The following is an 18,886-nucleotide window of genomic DNA, read 5'->3' on the forward strand; positions in this document are numbered from 1 at the left end:
GGAGCAGACAGAGGCACAGACAGATGAAATGAGCTCAAGTTCAAGGCCACTGCAGCACACCTTGAAGCTTCTTCTGTTTATTTGTGTGTGTGTGTGTGTGTGTGTGTGTGTGTGTGTGTGTGTGTGTGTGTGTGTTACATTGCAGATAATACAGAAGACGCCATGCTGTCTCTGTGATGGGCACCGGCATGGTCCAGTATAACCAGTATAACCAGTACAGCCGGCATAAAGACAAACACCCGGACTGCTGCTCACTCAGTCAATCATTAACCAGAAGAGAGAGAGACTCATCTGTGTGAAGGAAACTTAACAACAGTCCAACAAGCCTTCATTTCCCTTCAAAATAAGAGTATTGTGTGTACGTCAACAAATGATCAACACGGTGATCAGTTAAAAAGCAGCATCTTTGCATTTTCTAGCATGTGGCTGCCGCTATAAGCGTCTCATCAGGGGGAAGCAGGGAAAGACTGAAGTTCAGGCCCAGTTGTGGTTTATTGACCGCAGGTGCCTGACGGGAAAGATTTTGGAAGGATTTGTCTTTTTGACATGACAATGTTTTATTGAATTAGTCTACATGTACAATCTTAAAACGAATTAGTGGATGAAATCATTTCTGTCTCGTCTCGATATTAGTTTTCAAACCATCTAATATTAAATTTCAGTATCTGACAATTACTCTTTTCTATATCTATGTGAGAGAAATAACTTTTAGGTCTGACAGCTGCTCACTGAGGTGGAAACGCCTCCACAGAGTTCATATTTCTCATCGTCTTTGAACGTATTTTGTCATTAACGCTGCCATGGAAACCACAGTTAATGACTTGCTTACAGTGGAGAAACTTTATTTACACTCGACTTAGATTGTGAAATGTTTGAGATTGCATTAATACATACCGTCAGTAAGATATGCTCATGTAATCATAAAGCGGGAAGGGTGGGGGCTATGAGAGGATGGACAGTAAGGGAGGAGGGAGAGATAGAAGAACTGGAGGAGCTTTTTTAATTACTGCAGAAATGTACATAAACAGATTATTGAATGTTAATAATACATATATCAACACATGTACAGTATGTATGTGTGGACTGATGATTGACACGATGACCAAGAAACTCATTTGTTTTGCGTCCAGTAAAAATAAAATGGTCACATAAAAAAAAGAAACTGCAATGTAAGAGTGCAGTATATTACATGCAAAACACATGACGAACATTTTTTACATAATAATAACTGTTCATACATGCAAAAAAAAAAATCATACATGAAAAATAGCACAGACTGACAGCAATGAAGCGCATTGTCATGTTAAACTGGAGCACAATGCTTCACTGGTTCGTTCTGGACCTGGTCTGGTGACAGTTCTTCCTGTTGTTCCTGTGGCCTGTAACACAGCGCGGCTCAGGCTCATGATTTTATTCCCATAGTCACTTATACAAAAGTCTCATTTTCAGAAAATCTCGTCTTCAAATCTCCGTCGCTGATCGGGAATCGTCAAACAAGATTTGTGTTTATTCGCTATTTATTTGTGTGATTTATTTATCACACTTTCAGCGTCACATGTTCAATCAAATTCACTTCAATTAAACCGAATTGTTCAAGGGGCGATTTGAAAGAAGTGCGCTTCGCAAAAAAACACACAGTTGATTGGCGAACATAAGAACAATCTGAAGTTTAATAATGTAAGAAGAAACTTGAAATACACAAGAGTAAAAAATACAAACATAATGAAAAAACAAACACGCTGAACTGCGGCTGTTTCTTCACCTTCATGTTGAGGCCTTGAGATCAGCGAGTCTGAAGCAGAACTGTCATCAACAGTTACTGCAGGAAAGTAAAAATAATTAATTTAAAATAAATATTCATATAAAATAAATAGATAAATTGCCCATGAAAAAAAATGGATGTTCTGATCACTTTTTTGTTTGCGATCCAACTGTGGGTGGATTTTTTTCCTCATACCGAGTCTGACCCGACAAATTATAGTTCTTCTGATTTTTCCTAAATATATGTATATCTTACACAGCTGCCCAGTGCATGCTAAATTAATAAAGCTATACCTCTGTTCGTGTCCATCGTGATCAAAATACTGATTCACCTTCATTAGTCTGCAAAATGCCTGAAAGGCCAGAATAAGACGCAGAGCTCAGCGGCAGAGGAAGGATCTAATCCAGGTAACACTATCAGAGATGGGAACAAACTTAAATATCTTAAATGACGAGACACAGGTACTTCATTTTTCATTTCACATAGACTGGATGTAAACAAACCAGGCAGATAAGAGGAAATGCGGCCTACATCTAATAAGCTGGATGAGATCGTGCGTTATTGGGTCATTAAGAAGGAAAATCTGAATCTGAAGCGTCAGATGATCGACTGACATGACAAGCGATGCAACAGTTGGCATCAAGCTTTCAATCTCCTCCTGCACTTTAACATGTTGAACTATGACTGACTGTGATACATGAAGTTTGTGCGCCAGATACAGCAGAGTCTGTGAGGACCGCACCGCGGAGGAAACACACATGTCTGCGTCTAGTTTCATGTCCGTCTGGTTATCAATGTTAGTCTCATCCATCTACAGCCCAGCGGACTATTTCACTAATACGTTATTACTGAATAACTTTCAAATTTTCAGTGTCAACCATAAGCACATGTTCTGATCCACTTTGATAAACACACTCACAGTCAGTCCCTGTCCAGAGTAAGCTGCGCGTGAGTGTCTTCCTCAGACCTTTGCAGCCAACTGCATGTTGTACACATAAAATATTACCATCAGATACTTATACACCAGCATTTCCTTACAAGCTCCACATTCAATTCAGTTCCTAGTATTTCTCTCTAAAGCTTCAAAATAAAGTCAGAAAGTTCTGTGACATTTTTAAATCTACTGATAGTTTCTATAGAAGATCCTGTCAAAGGTTGTAGAAACATTTTTTAAAATAGTGACATGAAAACAAACAACACATTAGAAATACTGGGTCAGTAGCACAGTTGTGCTTCCCCATTGCGGCAATTTGTATTTTTGCATTTAAATGATCTCTGTGCCTCGGTGATGGGTTTCTCCCTGTGTGATTGTTCAGTCCACTCTGGTAAGAATCGTCGCTCTCTCAGTTTAAGGACTGACACTAAAACCTGATGTGACAGCTGTCTGGTTATTAAAACTCAAGTACACCAAGCAACCTGTACAGAAGGGCAAGATGTCACCAATACAGTGTTTTATATTTGAAAAAAATATTTTTCTTTTATAAAATCTTTGCAAAAGAGCATTAGAGAGAACCTTACTTCCTAAGTGTGATGCATTTACTGTAGAATTGATTCTGAATATTTAGACTTCATGTGGAAATTGATTCAAACTGTAAACCACTGGGATTTTAGTGAGAGAGAAAAGCGGCAGGAGGCTACATGGGTGGTTTGTTAGCAGAGCATGTTCACAGGGGAAAACTAGGCTGATTTTAAGTGAGAGGAAAATCAGTCGGTGTCAAACTGTGGGTCTTTTTAGCACAACGTTGACCAAATGCATTAAACCCAAATAGACGGCCAATGTTAACATTAGAGCTGTTTGACAAACATACAAATCTGTAGCCATCTTAAACCCAGGGTGTGATACAGCACACAAACACATTTCCTTTACATTTACAAAAACGATTTACATTTTCAGATGAAGGTTGATCATTAACATGACTGTAATTAGTCTCTGTTTATATGCTGATCAGTTCAGTTCGGTTCAGACGACTTTATTTATCCCCCATGAGCAATTCATTTGTAGCTTCTCAGTCGATACATTCGGTCTCAACAGACAAACCAGACTGAGCTGTGGCTAAATGACCTTTGACCCCGTAAGTCTGACGAACATGGGCTGCTGTTTGTATAGTGAAGTTTCATTAAAGTTCAAATATATATCTGATATCCGATGAATAACTTAAACGCATTACAAAGCTAAGCCTCACACGCAGAGTTTTTCATTTATGGTAAAAACTGGTATCTCCACTGTGATTTAATATCAAGGTAAAATGTAAAACTTTAAAAACTCAGTGTCCTCTGGTGCTTTCAATTACATCCAAAGTTCTTCTTCAGCACTGGGCAATTGTCAGTTTTTCCATATAGGTCATATAATGACAACTGAGCCATTTCCATGACAACTGAGCAAACAAAAGCCACTGAGGAAGACCATGAGATGTGGTTGAGAGCTAAAAAAAAAATGAAATTATAATATAAAACCACAGTATATTTAAAGCACAGTATATGTTTCAAACTGCTGATAACAGCACAGGCAGGGAGGAGCCAAATGCAAACTAAAAGACAGGAGGATGCAGTGAAGTATCTTTAATGTATGAAATAAGGCTTACAGGCAGGACCGCAGGACCGCCTCAACCAACATGCAACAGACAATCCCACAAGGAGCTGGCGACTAAGGCAGGTTTAAATAGTGACGAGGCTGATGAGAAAACTAGGAACAGGTGTGTGAGTGGGCGGGCGGCTCAGGTGATTGCAGATAAGAAACAGGTGAGCAGGTGGGTGAGGCGACAAGGAAAAAAGTCCAGGGTGGGCAGATGCTGGACTGAGGAGCAGATCATGACTGTGTAACACTCGATGGAGCTTTAACATTTGTGTGGTTTCACTTCACTGTTTTCCAAGTCCATATAAGAAACATCTCACTTCGGTCATATGAGTTTTTCAGCTTCATTTCATCATTTCCTGATTTTATTTGCTGTATAATGTTTGAACCTGAGCTTGTGGGCTTTGAGTGAGCATGAGGGTAAAAAGGTCACCATGTAAACCTGTATGCTGTGCCTCTATTCAGCAACCTGCCAGCCTCTCATTCAGCTCCATACCTCATTATTCCTGTGCCTGCAGCCATATCTGACACCTGGCAGAATCAGGCCACAAATGGTATGTAAGGAGAGATATTGCACTTCAGTATCGTTCTTATAACTTTAACTGGTCAAGCGCTGCTCTCCTTGCTTGTCCTGAAAGAACACCACTGGTTGTGTTTGTTCACATGGAGAACAGCACATATGCAAGCAAAGATACAGGTGATGCAAGTTCCAGTCAATGGATTCACTCTTTTCACTCAAAAAACAATAAGCAACAAAAAAGATGCTGTGTTATTGTGCATGCTTGCCTTTGAAAGCGGGGGAAGAGTCTTCGTCTACGAGTGTCTCGAATGACGTCCATAGTTGTGTTTACTGGCTAATGGCTGCTAGATACCGAGCTGCTACTTCGATCATTTAGATAACGTATTTCCGCCCACGTAGATGTTGTGGACTGACGACGCTGAATTGCATTTACACTTCTGTTCAGTGTGTCCCTGACCCCACTGAGGTGGTTTGGTCGATCAGATCACAATCCATCCTCACTGTGTCTTTGGAGCATTCACACCTTTGATGTGGTCAAGCTCTCTCTGATTGGAATCCGATCTCCCAAAACACTTTTTAATGCCAGGTGTAAATAGGGTAAAAGTGAATCTGAGGCTTTTGGGGCAAGAGTCCCTGCTATCAGGGCAGATGTCTGCTCTGCCTGGTTAGGATCTTGGCTTCATCACCATCATTGTCACTTACACCACTGAACATGGAGACCCATTTTATATATGGACTATATGATCTCTGCAGGTCCAGGTTTTAAATCTGTTCCGCTCCAGGTAGTAAATAAACGACTGAAGTCTGGTCTCACTCTCGCTCATACAAAGTTATAGATTTGGGCTGAAAGGTTGTTGTCCCTAATGCTTGCTGCTGACCACTGATTACTTAAAAAGTTAGTGACCATTTGCTCTACTTCCTCTGAGGAGACTCAGTAAATGATGGTCAGAAGAGAGTAACTGCATGAAGACAGAACAAGAACAAACGGATGAATCAGCTGGCTGATGAGAAGCTGCCTGTCGAGACACAAATAAATCTGAGCCAACATGTCAAACAACATACATCAGACCTCAGAGAGAAAAAATGTAAATGATCTCTCCACCAAGTTTGGTGCATATAGTTTTTGTGTAATCCTGCTGAGAAACAAACAAACAAACACACACAGATGAAAACATGACCTCCTTGGTGCAGGTAATGATAATATGATATTCTACCTAGTGCTAATTCTGCAGTAATTACTTGAAAGTCTGATTACAGTGAACAGTGAATAAATAGATCTGACCACTTCTCCGGTCTCCAGTTATTACCAGTTAGCAGAGGGAAGAGTGGGCTCGATATGTTTTAAGTGGAACCACATTGTGATGATACGAACACTGTCTTATTGTTTGATTAAAGTCTGCTGGTGAATTAAATCTTTCTAAGCACATTTTTATTGGAACTAAGAAAATGTTATTTAACTCATTTGATTTGTTTAATAGGTTTGATTATTGTGATGTATAACAGGTGAGTGTAGGTGACATGTAATTATTTTATTGTATCATAAAAAGGTGTTCTGTATGTTAATATTCATTTAAACTAGTCTGCCAGTTCTCCACGCAAATGTCATAACTGACATTATTTACACACAGATAATTAGTTACATGTGTGGTTATAATACAGAGTGTTACACAGCAGCATTCATTGTGTCTTGTGTCCTTGAACTTGACCTTGTTGAGCATTTAACAAGAGGAGAGTGGCTGTGTGTGTGTGTGTGTGTGTGTGTGTGAGTGTGACAGAGAGAGAGAGAGAGAGAGAGAGAGAAAAAGAGACAGAGAGCGAGAGTAGTGCCCAGAGTTTTTTCTTTGTTTTTTTCAATAAAATGAAGAATCAGATCCAGCAGACATGGAGCGGCCCTGCTGACAGGCCGGCCTGTAACAGAGCCGTGCAGTAGTTCAACGGTCAGTTGCTGTTCTATATTTATTCAGTAGGTCTGATTACTCACATGAAATCTGAGAAAACTTTCTGTAAAATCTCTGCTGTGTCATCACTGAAATTTATTGAACATATTTAAATATGTAGTTTAAATGCTTATCTCGCTGTGATGAACAGGACAACTGAACTAATCTGATGATGTCCCATGTGCACAGTGAACAAACAGCTGGAGTTTTTAAAACAGTTCATCACAGTGAGCCTGAGTCTGCTGCTCTCTGACTGAGGAATATTTATTTTAGTGACAGTAGAAACAATCCAGTAGCAATATTGTAAAGAGCTGTACATTAACAAAGCGTGGAGCTGAACCAATTTGCTTGATTAGATGATTGATACAAAATTCAATTGCAACTGTCTATAATTATTTGAATAATTTAAAAGCAAAAATGTGTAAAATTGTCTCCAGTTTTGCATATGTGAATATTTTCAGGTTGTCTTCGGTTTTCTCTGATACTAACCTGAATATCTTGGGTTTCACCAGTCAGGTGGTTTACAAAACAAAGCATCTGAGGACTTTGTAAACCAGCTGAATAAAACGGACTTTATAGTAATCAGCAGATTACTTGATAAGTAAAACAATCATTTGCAGCCAAGAAAGAAAGACAAGAATAACTGAACCTATTTAGAAAAACTGACAATGAAATTACAAAACAGAAATCAAGAAATAGAGGAAAAGTAGAGATATAGATTTAAGAATGTGATTTATTTTGTTGACGTGGCTCTGACTGAACCAGCTGTGGTCACCTCTGGCTCCTGTCTTCTGTTATAAACATCTCCAGGTAAAATGTCAGGTATCAGTATCACAGTTTAGAACTTGTTGACCATTTGGCAACAAACTCCAAACTCCGAAACCTGTTCACCTTAGAGATCAAATGATGGGATATATTTAAGTGAAGGAACAAAATGCATCAAGGTGGAAATCCTGCAGCTCATGTGGTATTATACTGTATAAAATATATATTTCATATCATGCTACTTTTTTCAATCTTATTTATTGATTGCTAATTTTGGAAAAAGGACCCTGGATGAACTATAATTATGAGAAACAGGTTTCTTACATCTGTAGCATTGTGCATCTTTTGTTCTTGTTAACTTCTTACTTTAAGTTTCTCTATAGCATGCTGATGTATTTATAGGTTTTTTTTTAATTCATTAAATTTATTTCCGTGTAGGAATTGAATCTGCTGCTCACTGTCTCTGAAGTCAGCCAAATCTCTTCAGTGGATTAATATGAATAAATAAATGTTTCTTTTTTTAAGCCAACATACAGAGGGTGGCTTGTTGTAATTCTTTTCTTTCTGGTGATGCTGTCAAACATACTTAAATAAAAAACCTGTCAAGTATTCAGATCCTGATTTTACAGTTGAAACTGTCAACTGTTTTTAGGGTATTCAAGCATTTTTCTGTGAACAGACAGGATATCCGTTGACTCTCTCCTTCTGCGTGATTGTTTCCTCCTACATGTGATAATGACGTACTTGGTTTTCCCTCCTGTGTGTTGGTGGAGTCTGTCCTCTGTCCACGGCTTCATGGTGGAGACGAGGTTGTGTGGCTCAGGTCCAATCAGCTGCAGCTGAAACCTGAAAGTTGCTCAATATCCTTCCAGATCATATTGTTCATTAATTTTTTACAGTCTATAATGTTGTCACGCTGAGGTCTACAAAATATCCGTCCTGGAGGAGGGAATCCTCCTCTGTGGCTCTTCCATTTTTCAGAATAGAGGGGGTTTTATTTTGGGAAGTTTTTCCTAGCTTGATTTGAGGGTCTGAGGACAGAGGGTGTTGTAATGCTGTACAGATTGTTAAGCCCCTTGATACAAGCTTGTGATATTGGGCTATATAAAAATAATTCTGACTGGACCTTTGTTCATTCAGGTCTGTGATGGCAGGTCTTTCTGTGTGATGTTCTGTTCCCTCAGTGGCCAATAGGAGGGAGCCTTGTACCTCAGTGTGCAGCTCAGGTGATCATCACATGAAAAGCTCTAACAGAGACATCTGACTTTCTTCTGGATTTATAACAATCACCCACTGAAGACACAGTTACGCTGTTGAAGAGCTGTCAATGCAGTTTGGTTTACACACATTTCTTCTTCTCGTGGAGACCTGTCCTGATGGATTCTGGGAGAAACTGTTCAATTGATCAATAAGATCAACAGTAAATGTCAGGCATTAATTTCAGCCTCTCAAAATCAAACACTGTGTATAGAACCTGACAGACTGCTGCCCTGTGATCAGATAGTCACTCAATAACATCACTGTAATGAACAGATTTTGTTTAGAAATTGAAACTCATGTCAAAGTTGAAATCTCCTTTTGTTTTCCAGGAAGCCTCAGACTAGCTCAGGTCAGCCTGTAGTATCAGAACTGACTATTTCTATCTTATCTATATATTCTACTTATATTCATCCATATTACCTATCTACATAGATACTGCTTGGCATTGTGCACTGTCGCTAGGTTGAAATAAAAAAACTACTGCAGTAGAATGAACTGACCATAACTGGATGAGGCTTATTTTCAGATTTTTGGTTGTTGTAAGAAAGTTAAATGAATGTGGAAGAACTCAGAATCAGAATCAGTTTTATTGGTCAAGTTTGTTTAAACATACAAGGAATTAGACTCGCATCAGACCGTCAGACCCATGAGTCGGTCCACACCCACCTTTGGGGGGTCTCCATTTTGATCTCAGCTACTCGCGTGGTATCTTACACAGTTGTGATGCTACAGGCAGACAGACAGACAGGCAGACAGACAGGCAGACAGGCAGACAAACAGACAGGCAGACAGACAGGCAGACAGACGGACAGGCAGACAGACAGGCAGACAGGCAGATAAACAGACAGGCAGACAGGCAGACAAACAGACAGGCAGACAGACAGGCAGACAAACAGACAGACAGACAGACAGGCAGACAGACAGGCAGACAGGCAGACAGGCAGACAGACGGGCACAAATAAACATTTTAGTCTAGTTTTATTATAGACCAAGAATGAACATTTTAGTCAGAGTTCAGCAAACTGTGTTCAAATAAATAATTCTGGAAAGTTGGAACAACATTAGCAAATCCAATGCAATCCCACTCTTGCACAATATGTCAATCAGAAATTGTCCAGAAAAAAGACTAGAATTACCACGTCATGGTTGTGTCCCTCCACCGCCCAAAAATATGGTCACAGTCTCTCCTTCCTGAGTTACAGCGTTGAATAATAGCCAGTGTTTTAGCAGAACTTTATGATGTCACAATGAAGTTGACCTTTAACCTTTTGAATATAAAATGTCATCACCTAACCCTTCTTTCAGTGAGACTAAATCCCATTACATCTGCAAGCGATGTAGCAATGTTGCGAGGTGCTATTTAAGCAATATCACGTGAGAGGGAGTGATGTTATACTGGATATCAGCACTGCTGTGATTCGGTCGTAGGTCAACTGTGATGTTGCTGTTCTACAACAGTTCTACGATCACTGTTATTGTCTTTGTTGATGACCAGTAAATTACTCCTCACTGCGCTGCTGTGCTCTCTGAGTGCTGCCAGCCGATGTCGTCCTGACGTGACGTGCAGCACAGGAAACGTTACTGATGCACTTTCGTTTTCACTAACAAAATTAACACCAATCCCAGGTGTCAGACTGTTCCAGTAGAACAACAGAGATACACCAACAGACTAAGAAATGCAACGAGCCAGAAAAGAGCTAAACAGTGCAAACCACAGCAGCGCTGGTGATAATCATTTCCAACGTCTTGTAAAATGCTGCTTCGTGATAGTCCCACATTTTTTAGAGATAACGAGTTGTGTTGTCCCTGCTGTTGTTCAAAGCAGCAGCTGCTTTCACTGCCTCTTAACACAAAGCCCAGAGATTTATTGAACAAACAGTGCATCACATCTGGGCAGCACCATACTCTGCAGCAGAGTCAGCTGAAACAGGAAAGATGAACAGCTGCACGTCTTAACTGGTGCGTGCAATAAGAAGGAGCTGCTCTGTTCACTTCAGTGTGACGATTGTTCTCTACAAGACAGCTCTGGAGAGGTCAGTAACACCGTTCTGACATTCAGCCAGTGTGACGTGTGACTTGACTATTGATCTTTTCTTCTGTTAACACTTGAGTGGATCAGTTAGGATCAGTTCATAACATGTCCTTAATGAATTACAATTCATTAATATCTTCAGTCACACACACACACAGCATGTCTCAGTACTATGTATACAGGCTGTCCCCTCCCCTCTGGAGCTCTAGTAACACGTCAGTGAGCCAATCAGAAGAGAGAAAGCCCTGAGCCTCTCTTCTGATTGGCTGACTGTTCTCTGAGTGGCGTCACAAAGTTCCAGAAGTCCTGACGGCTGGTTTTAAGGCTCAGTGTCTGAATACAGGCTGTGTGCATTTCTCTGTGGACTGAGGCTCTGATACTTTCACAGTATTAATATAGAACCTAGACCTGATCTATAATCAAACAACACATGGCCACTTCCTTTATACTATATGGACCTTTAAAGCTCTAAGACAATACTTTTTTGTAGTCTGAAAAAAACAGATATTATGGAAACTTGCTGTTTGTCTTTACACTGAACCACAAAACAAACAACTTCAGGTTTTTATTCACTCCCAGGTCCAATGACTCAAAGGTATTTATCAGCTCCAGCTCCATGATAAAAACACGACACCTGAGTGATGTGAATACACAAATTTCCGAGCACAAACACTGTAAACAGAGCTGTCACCTGCACCTGTTACTGCAGCTACACCCTCCTACACCTGACAGTGTGCTGTGCTCAGGGCTGCACTCAGTAACTTTTAAAAATGTACAATCACAGACCAAAGCATCTCAAATGGAGGCTGTGACACCAACTCATGGATGCGACGCAGCAGATTCATTTTAACAGTCTTCATTGCAGCAGGCAGCTTGCCATTTGAATCTGTGTGTGTGTGTGTGTGTGTGTGTGTGTGTGTGTGTGTGTGTGTGGTCTGTGTGTGTGCTCTGTAACTGCATGTGATGACAATGCTCCCTGCAGTTGTGTGTCTGTGTCCTCTCAGTCTGAACAGAAAGGCAAACTCATCTGGTGAAAGGAGTCAACGGCCTTTTAACAGGTTTGAAAAATCTGCCTATATGCACAAATTTAAGTGTAAAAGGGGTATAATACATGTTGGCTTCATTTTCAGCCCCAACAGGTTGATGCTTGGTGGAAAGCAACACCAATGTTAACTCTTCTTTTGATTCTATTTCTGTCACTTCTTTTCTTCTACTGAAGTTAGCATGCTAATCAGCTAGCTCCACTCCGGCTGGAAAAATCATGGAAAAATAAGACTGAAGAGAGAATCATTGATGATATCAACAAGCCGAGCTGCACATCATAAGTTAATGTCTTCTGGTATTTGACGAGCATTCAAACTTTACTGACAACACACCAACCCATCCCCACACCTTGCTTTGCATTTGGTAAGTTTTCATTGTGAAAGAATTCAAATCCAGTAAGAATTCGAAGTATGCAGCAAGTCACAACTCTTTCCTGGCAGTTTGTTGAAGAACATTCAGGTAAATTAAGAATGTCAGTAATTTAGATTGATTTAAGTTGATAGAAAGTGGTCAATCTTATAACACCAGAGGTAAAACTACAACAGAAAAATTATGAACAGAGTCTGTGTTCTCAGTAAGTGATTATTGCCATGCAGATTCAGCTCAAGTATGGACGGTAAAACACCAGAGCGTGGTGATAAAGCATATTCAATAGCCATATGTTTTACAGATATAACTGTGTACTTTGATCATTGGATCAAAACTACCAGTCCTTCGGGATAACAGGATTTGGCAGAGTGTGACAGCAACCAATGGAAAGCATTACATCTCTAAAAAGCCCTGGTGTTGAGGAAGAAATCAAAGCCACCAAATAAATCTCATTGGTATGCACAAATGAAGCTGTTTATCCTGCTTGAAGAAATATTTCCTAATAGGTGTCTGTATGGGAAGTTATTCTTCCCTTTGCATTCAATGTGTTTCTAATAAGAAGCCAGGTGTTAGTGAATGACTGCTGAAACAAGAGTGTAAAAATAACAGCTGGTGGAAATCTGATCTGGATGAAATCCGGATGGATCAAAGTCAATGAGAAACACAATGCTGTCCCTAACTGCCCCAAGCAAGGCAACTTTCCACCTACTATTTTAAACACAGGCAGTCCGGTTCTGTTTGAACATCAAATTCAAAGCGATTGTGAGAGGATTGAATTCAGTCTAATTAATTTTATACAACTGGTTAACTGTCAGAGCCTTGCTGAAGTTAAATGTAAGTACTTTATATTAATGAAGAATGTTCTGTTCTGAAATTTCATATTTACGTGATTTATAGCAACACTGTCGTCACAAGGAAAACAATAGCATCGTATATTCAAACTTGTTTACGTATACCTGACATGAACCTCTAGTGGCCACGTGAATTATGATTTTTATGACAAATTTAGGTCAGACAAAAAAAATTCCCAGTCATGAAGGTTAAATTATTGTTAAATTATTAAACTTCCTGTCTTATAGTATATTCTCATGTCTCATAGCATTATAAACCAATATGCAGTGTTTTAAACCTTCACTCATGGATGTTCCTTAAGGCCTCATATAGTCTAAAGGTAGATGACCATGTGTAGTTTGATTATAAAGCAGGTCTAGGTTCTATATTAATACTGTGAAAGTATCAAAGCCTCAGTCCACAGAGAAATGCACACAGCCTGTGTTCAGACACTGAGCCTTACAACCAGCCACCCGGACTTCAGGAACTTTGTGATGTCACAACAAAGCAGTCACGAAGCCCCACCCACCGGGACCCACCATCCAACCTTGCAGGATTTGGTTTCTCTGAGTGTTTACCTGAAATCTGTTATATTTCTATTGGATCACTCAGAAAACAGTCAGCCAATCAGAAGAGAGGCTCAGAGCCTCCTGAGAAGCCTGAGATAGGGGATGTAAAACTACATTGAGATGGTTTTTGGTTCTTAAAACTACAAGTATATCTTCTTATGGATCAACACGTCAAACAAAACACAGAGAAGAAGAAAATATGGGACCTTTAAAATAGACTACTGAATTGAGTTTCATCTTCTCACAGGTATGTAAAACAGCATGACCCAAACAATACAACCTCTCATTTTTAATGCAGTCTGAACACCTAATAACTAAATGCTGTTTTTCAACCCTGAACACATTTGTTCCCCAACCTCAGCCACCCCACACCCATGTGTTGTGTAAATAGCTCTACACAGGGATTTTGAAGGTTAGATTTCATAAGGAAGCTTCCACCATGGCCAGCCCCCTGTTGGGGAACATAAGTTAAACAAAAGTCCTCGACAGAAAACATAAAAGACATGCTCCCTTCAAGAATCTAATGAAGAAAGAGGTGCACTCAACAACACATTCACATTCACAAGTTCTTACAAATATCTGTGTTCCACACAGCAGAAAAGGCTAAATGTGGCTAATAGTCAAATCCAGCTTAGTACCCCAGGAAATACATTCATAGAGGATTAGTTTGCTTTATGTACAGCACATATGTTTGGTATCAATACAGGAAGTAGTGTCCTATTATGTAGCAAATATGCAAGCAAGGATGTGGAGGTCACAGTGGTGGACTAGCATCTGACGTTCACAGAAGAGACCAGAATTTGGGCTCATTCACAATTTATGTTCACTTTTCGTCACGCTGTTCACATGGCTTAGGAATGGCAGTGTCTGTCTGTCTGTCTGTCTGTCTGTCTGTCTGTCTCTCTGTCTGTCTGTCTGTCTGTCTGTCTGTCTGTCTGTCTGTCTGTCTGTCTGTCTGTCTGTCTCTCTGTCTCTCTGTCTGTCTCTCTGTCTGTAAGCTAATAGATTGGTGAGCTGAGATCCTGTGTGAAGATGGGAGAAACTTCCAGAGGGTCGACCATCACTGCAACACTCCACCGATCTGGACTTTATGACAGGCCCTGTTCAGACCTGATATTAACATCCGTCTCAGGTGATCCAATCACGCATTGAGACACATTTAGGACGCATTTGAGATCCAGTCACTCAGACCACATTCGGAGGAGGTCTGGACCACATGTGGCCACATTCTTTTAGCAGTGTGAATGCAAATGTGTCCTGGGCCACACTGAAGGAGCAGCTACTCTACTGACGTCCTCTGCTACAGTCTGATTAGTCCAAACACTGTTCCATCATGAACCGAAAATACTGGACTATTTCAACTAGATAAAACCTGATTTCACTGTAGAGCCGTGAGCTCGCTCTCTCTCTCTCTCTCTCTCTCTCTCTCACTCTCTCTCTCTCTCTCTCTCTCTCTCTCAGTCATAGTTAAACTAGCTAAAAACAACAAACACATGTTTATTTACATTTAGAGTGGGGAAGTGGGTCACTTGAGACGCACACGGAGACGAAGTCTAATGCCAGGTGTGAACTGACGTGCTTAGAGCTGTTAGCTTGTGATCAGCCCACCTGTGACGCATGTTAATGCCAGGTGTGAACCGAGCCGCAGAAAGGCCAGATGAAGCTTCTTCTCTGTGAAAGTCTCTCTCAGAGAAACAAGATTCTGTGGACTGATGGGACAGGTTCTCTAAAGCTCAGAGTGACCATCAGGTTCTTGGTCTTCTCTCTCACCAAGGCCCTTCTCCCTGATCACTCAGTTAGTCCGGGTCCAGTCCTGGTTGTTCCAAACTTCTTCATTTAAGAATGATGGAGGCCACTGTGCTCTTGGGAACCTTCAATGCAGCAGGAATTTTGTTGTATCCTCACCCATATCTGAGCCTCGACACAATCCTGTCTGAGTTCTGCAGGCACCTCACAGCTTGGTTTTTCTCTGATCTGCATTGTCATCTGTGAGACTATATATAGATAGTGTTTGTCCAATCAGCTGAATTTAACACAAGTTTACCCCAGTCAAGGTGTAGAAACATCTCAGAGATGATCAAGAGAAATGTGTCATAGCAAAGTGTCTGAATACTTATGTCAATTTGATATTTCAGTTGTTTGATTTTTAACACATTTGCAAACATTTCAAAAAATTCAGCTTTTGCTTTGTCATTATGGAATATTGAGTTTGGACTGAAGAGATGAGATCTTTATAATATCTGGAGGTTGTGCATATAAGAAACACTTTAGAACAGGCCTTACAAAGAAAATACAAATATAAGACTGTTAACCATCATGCTGAACAAAAAGGCTTCCAATCATCACTGCCACTGAGGGTTGGGGGGGGGGGTATGGGCTATACATTGTACACACTACTGGTATGGAGACGTTGGCAGATGTTGCACAAACCCAGCTAGGTTGTTTCATTTTGAACACATTGATGATATGGGTGTACTCGGGGACAGCACACATATTTTCTGTAAGTTCATAAACAGTATAGCAACATGTGCGACCTAGCTGCATATGTTTAACACATGTTGCACCTAGAAGTAATGCAGCATGTGCATGGTTCCTCCAATATGAAAACAGTGAAGAAGACAGAGTGTTAGGGTTTGATCAGTCAACAGAGCGAGACACTTCATCCCTCTCAGTGACAGCCTCCCAACCTTTATTCCCACAGCCTCAAACTGAGGTCAGACCATTTCTCTAACCATCTTCACATTGTTCCAGTGTTTACCCCAGAGAGAGGGAACAGCAAGTTAAGCAGGAGGGCAGAAAGCTGCTGGACTGTGAAGATACATCCCGTGTGTTCATGAGGAACATGCTGAACCTTTCACCTGCTCACTCAGTATTCAGGTTCAGCAATATTATAGCACGTTAACTGAGCACCAGTCACACACAGTATTTACCCAGAAGCATCCTATCACCTCATACATTATGACTGTGCACTAAACCAGCTTTCCTTTTATTTCCTCTGAAGTAGTTTTGAAGCAGTTTTGTTTCAACTGTGAATTGTAACAGTTTTTGGAAAGACGTCCTGCAGATCAGGCCATCAGATAAGTCTGGAACAATTTATTTTGTCACTAAGTTTAAAGAAAAAGTGTGGAAAAACAGATTACTCCGCTAGTTTCACTTTATTTTCTAATAAAAAAAAAGAACCCTAACCCAATCTTGTCCTTATATATCTGGACACATATGGTATCTATACAAGAATTTGAAATAATGTTCTGAGCGTTTGAATGGCATCAGTGGGTCAGTGTGATCAAAGTGTCAAGGCTCAGGTTAGTTCTTTTTTTCCCTTCCATTGTATTTCCCTGTGTCTTCTCTGTTCTCCCCTGAGTGTGTGTGTGTGTGTGTGTGTGTGTGTGTGTGTGTGTGTGTGTGTGTGTGTTGTGGGCATGAATACCTCCCCAAGCTCCTGCCATTCCTACACAAGTGACAGCAACAGTGAAATGAAACAAGCAGATTCCTCTCATACCAAAACAAAAACCAGGGACAAATCCAAGTATTTTTTCAAGTGTGACATGATAATATTATGAAGATCTGTTAATGTGCTTATGCTTGAAGACTTTAAATTCATAACAGAAACCTACATTTCAAATTAGAATAATGCAGTTTAAAAGATGTGGGAATTAACCAGACAGGGAGGCTGTAATAGAGATGCTATTAACTTGCATTATGGAGGTTAAAGGATCCAGTGTTTTTGGAGCTTGACCCATAGAAACATTGGCAGGATACTGTAGGCATTAATGTGTGAGAGGCTGCTTGGAGGAAGAGATTGGAAACAAGGGTGAAGAAATAACAGATCAAAGTAAATATCAGGACATTCAGCTTCTTAAATAAGCAGCCAGCAGTCAACAGATATAAACCCTCCCTGACAGTGGTGTTAGAGTTTCAATATCCAGGATCACCGGTGCATACGGCATGGACTTAAAGTCAGAGCATCTCTGTCTGGTTTTTTGTCCATTTTCCTTTTAATGTCTCTTGTTAATCCTCCTACTTCATGCGAGTGTGCAAAGAGCACTGTCAGACATCATCAACAGCTGGCTCTCATTCTGTCACTTTTTGATTGGTAAATGTACAATCATACTTCATAACTCTAACAAATTTTATAAGAATAACTTTTATTTTGAAATGATCCCATGTTTCAGAAGTCTGCTACAGAAAATGATTACTTCTGTTAGAGAGACTCCAGCTATAAATCACAGTTAAATACAAAGGATTTTTATTATGCTCTATATCTTTGATTGGTGTTGACAGTAGTTTTTACACAGTACAACCAAGTTTTATCAGTTTGTTCATAAAAGCTCCACCCCTCTGTGGTCTAACTGACCTGAACATCACTCTACATACTGCACATCTCTGTGTTTGTGAATGATATGACAAACAAAAAGGAATTTGTTCATGCATAGTATGTCATTTACATGCATGAAATAAAATCATGAATATTTGATGTATTAACAGTGCTTTATTTTCACTCTCATATTTTCAGCCTTTACTTCCCTGTACGTAGGAGGAAACAAAGCCACTGTCAAGAAAAGACAAACGTTTCTCAGGAAACGACACTGCACAGTCATAAAACTACATTTCACTTGTAAAATGTTGAGGTACTTTTTCTTTATTCCACTAATTCCATTTCATGCTACTTCATACTTTTACTACGTTATAGAGTGAAATATTCTACTTCTCCTAACACTCAGTGGATAACTTCAGGTAGGCTATCAGTTACTTTGCACATTCTGACAGTAGCCCACAAAATATCACATTAATGCGTCAGTGGTTATAGTTTCATTATTCTGCATGATGAGTGTTTTTACTTTGGGCTTTTTATTCATATTTCTGTGCTAATACTTTTTGAAAATTGACTGTAGGTCAGCTACACTGAGCTATTTGCTTCTTTTACTTCATTAAATAAAAGCTCTCCCTCCACTGCAGTTCACACACTATTGAACAACAGATGAGCAGAGTTGAGCTCTTTACGCATCAAAATGTTCATTCATGATAATACTCTGCAACTGGGACTGCTCGGTCTGGATATGATTCTTCTATAGCACCTGTGTTTTCTTTTTATAATGATAACTTTCCTCCGTGTAACAGTGACTCCACCCTACCTGGCGTCTGTCTGTCTCTGTCCTTTTTATCATCATCTGACCGCTGGATTAACAATCAGAGCAGATTATAGCTATAATAAACCCCAAAACACA

The sequence above is a fragment of the Seriola lalandi genome, unplaced genomic scaffold (genome assembly GCF_002814215.2).
Source record: "Seriola lalandi dorsalis isolate HSWRI2012SDOR001 ecotype SW California unplaced genomic scaffold, Sedor1 jcf7180002054816, whole genome shotgun sequence".
Lineage (NCBI taxonomy): Eukaryota > Metazoa > Chordata > Actinopteri > Carangiformes > Carangidae > Seriola > Seriola lalandi.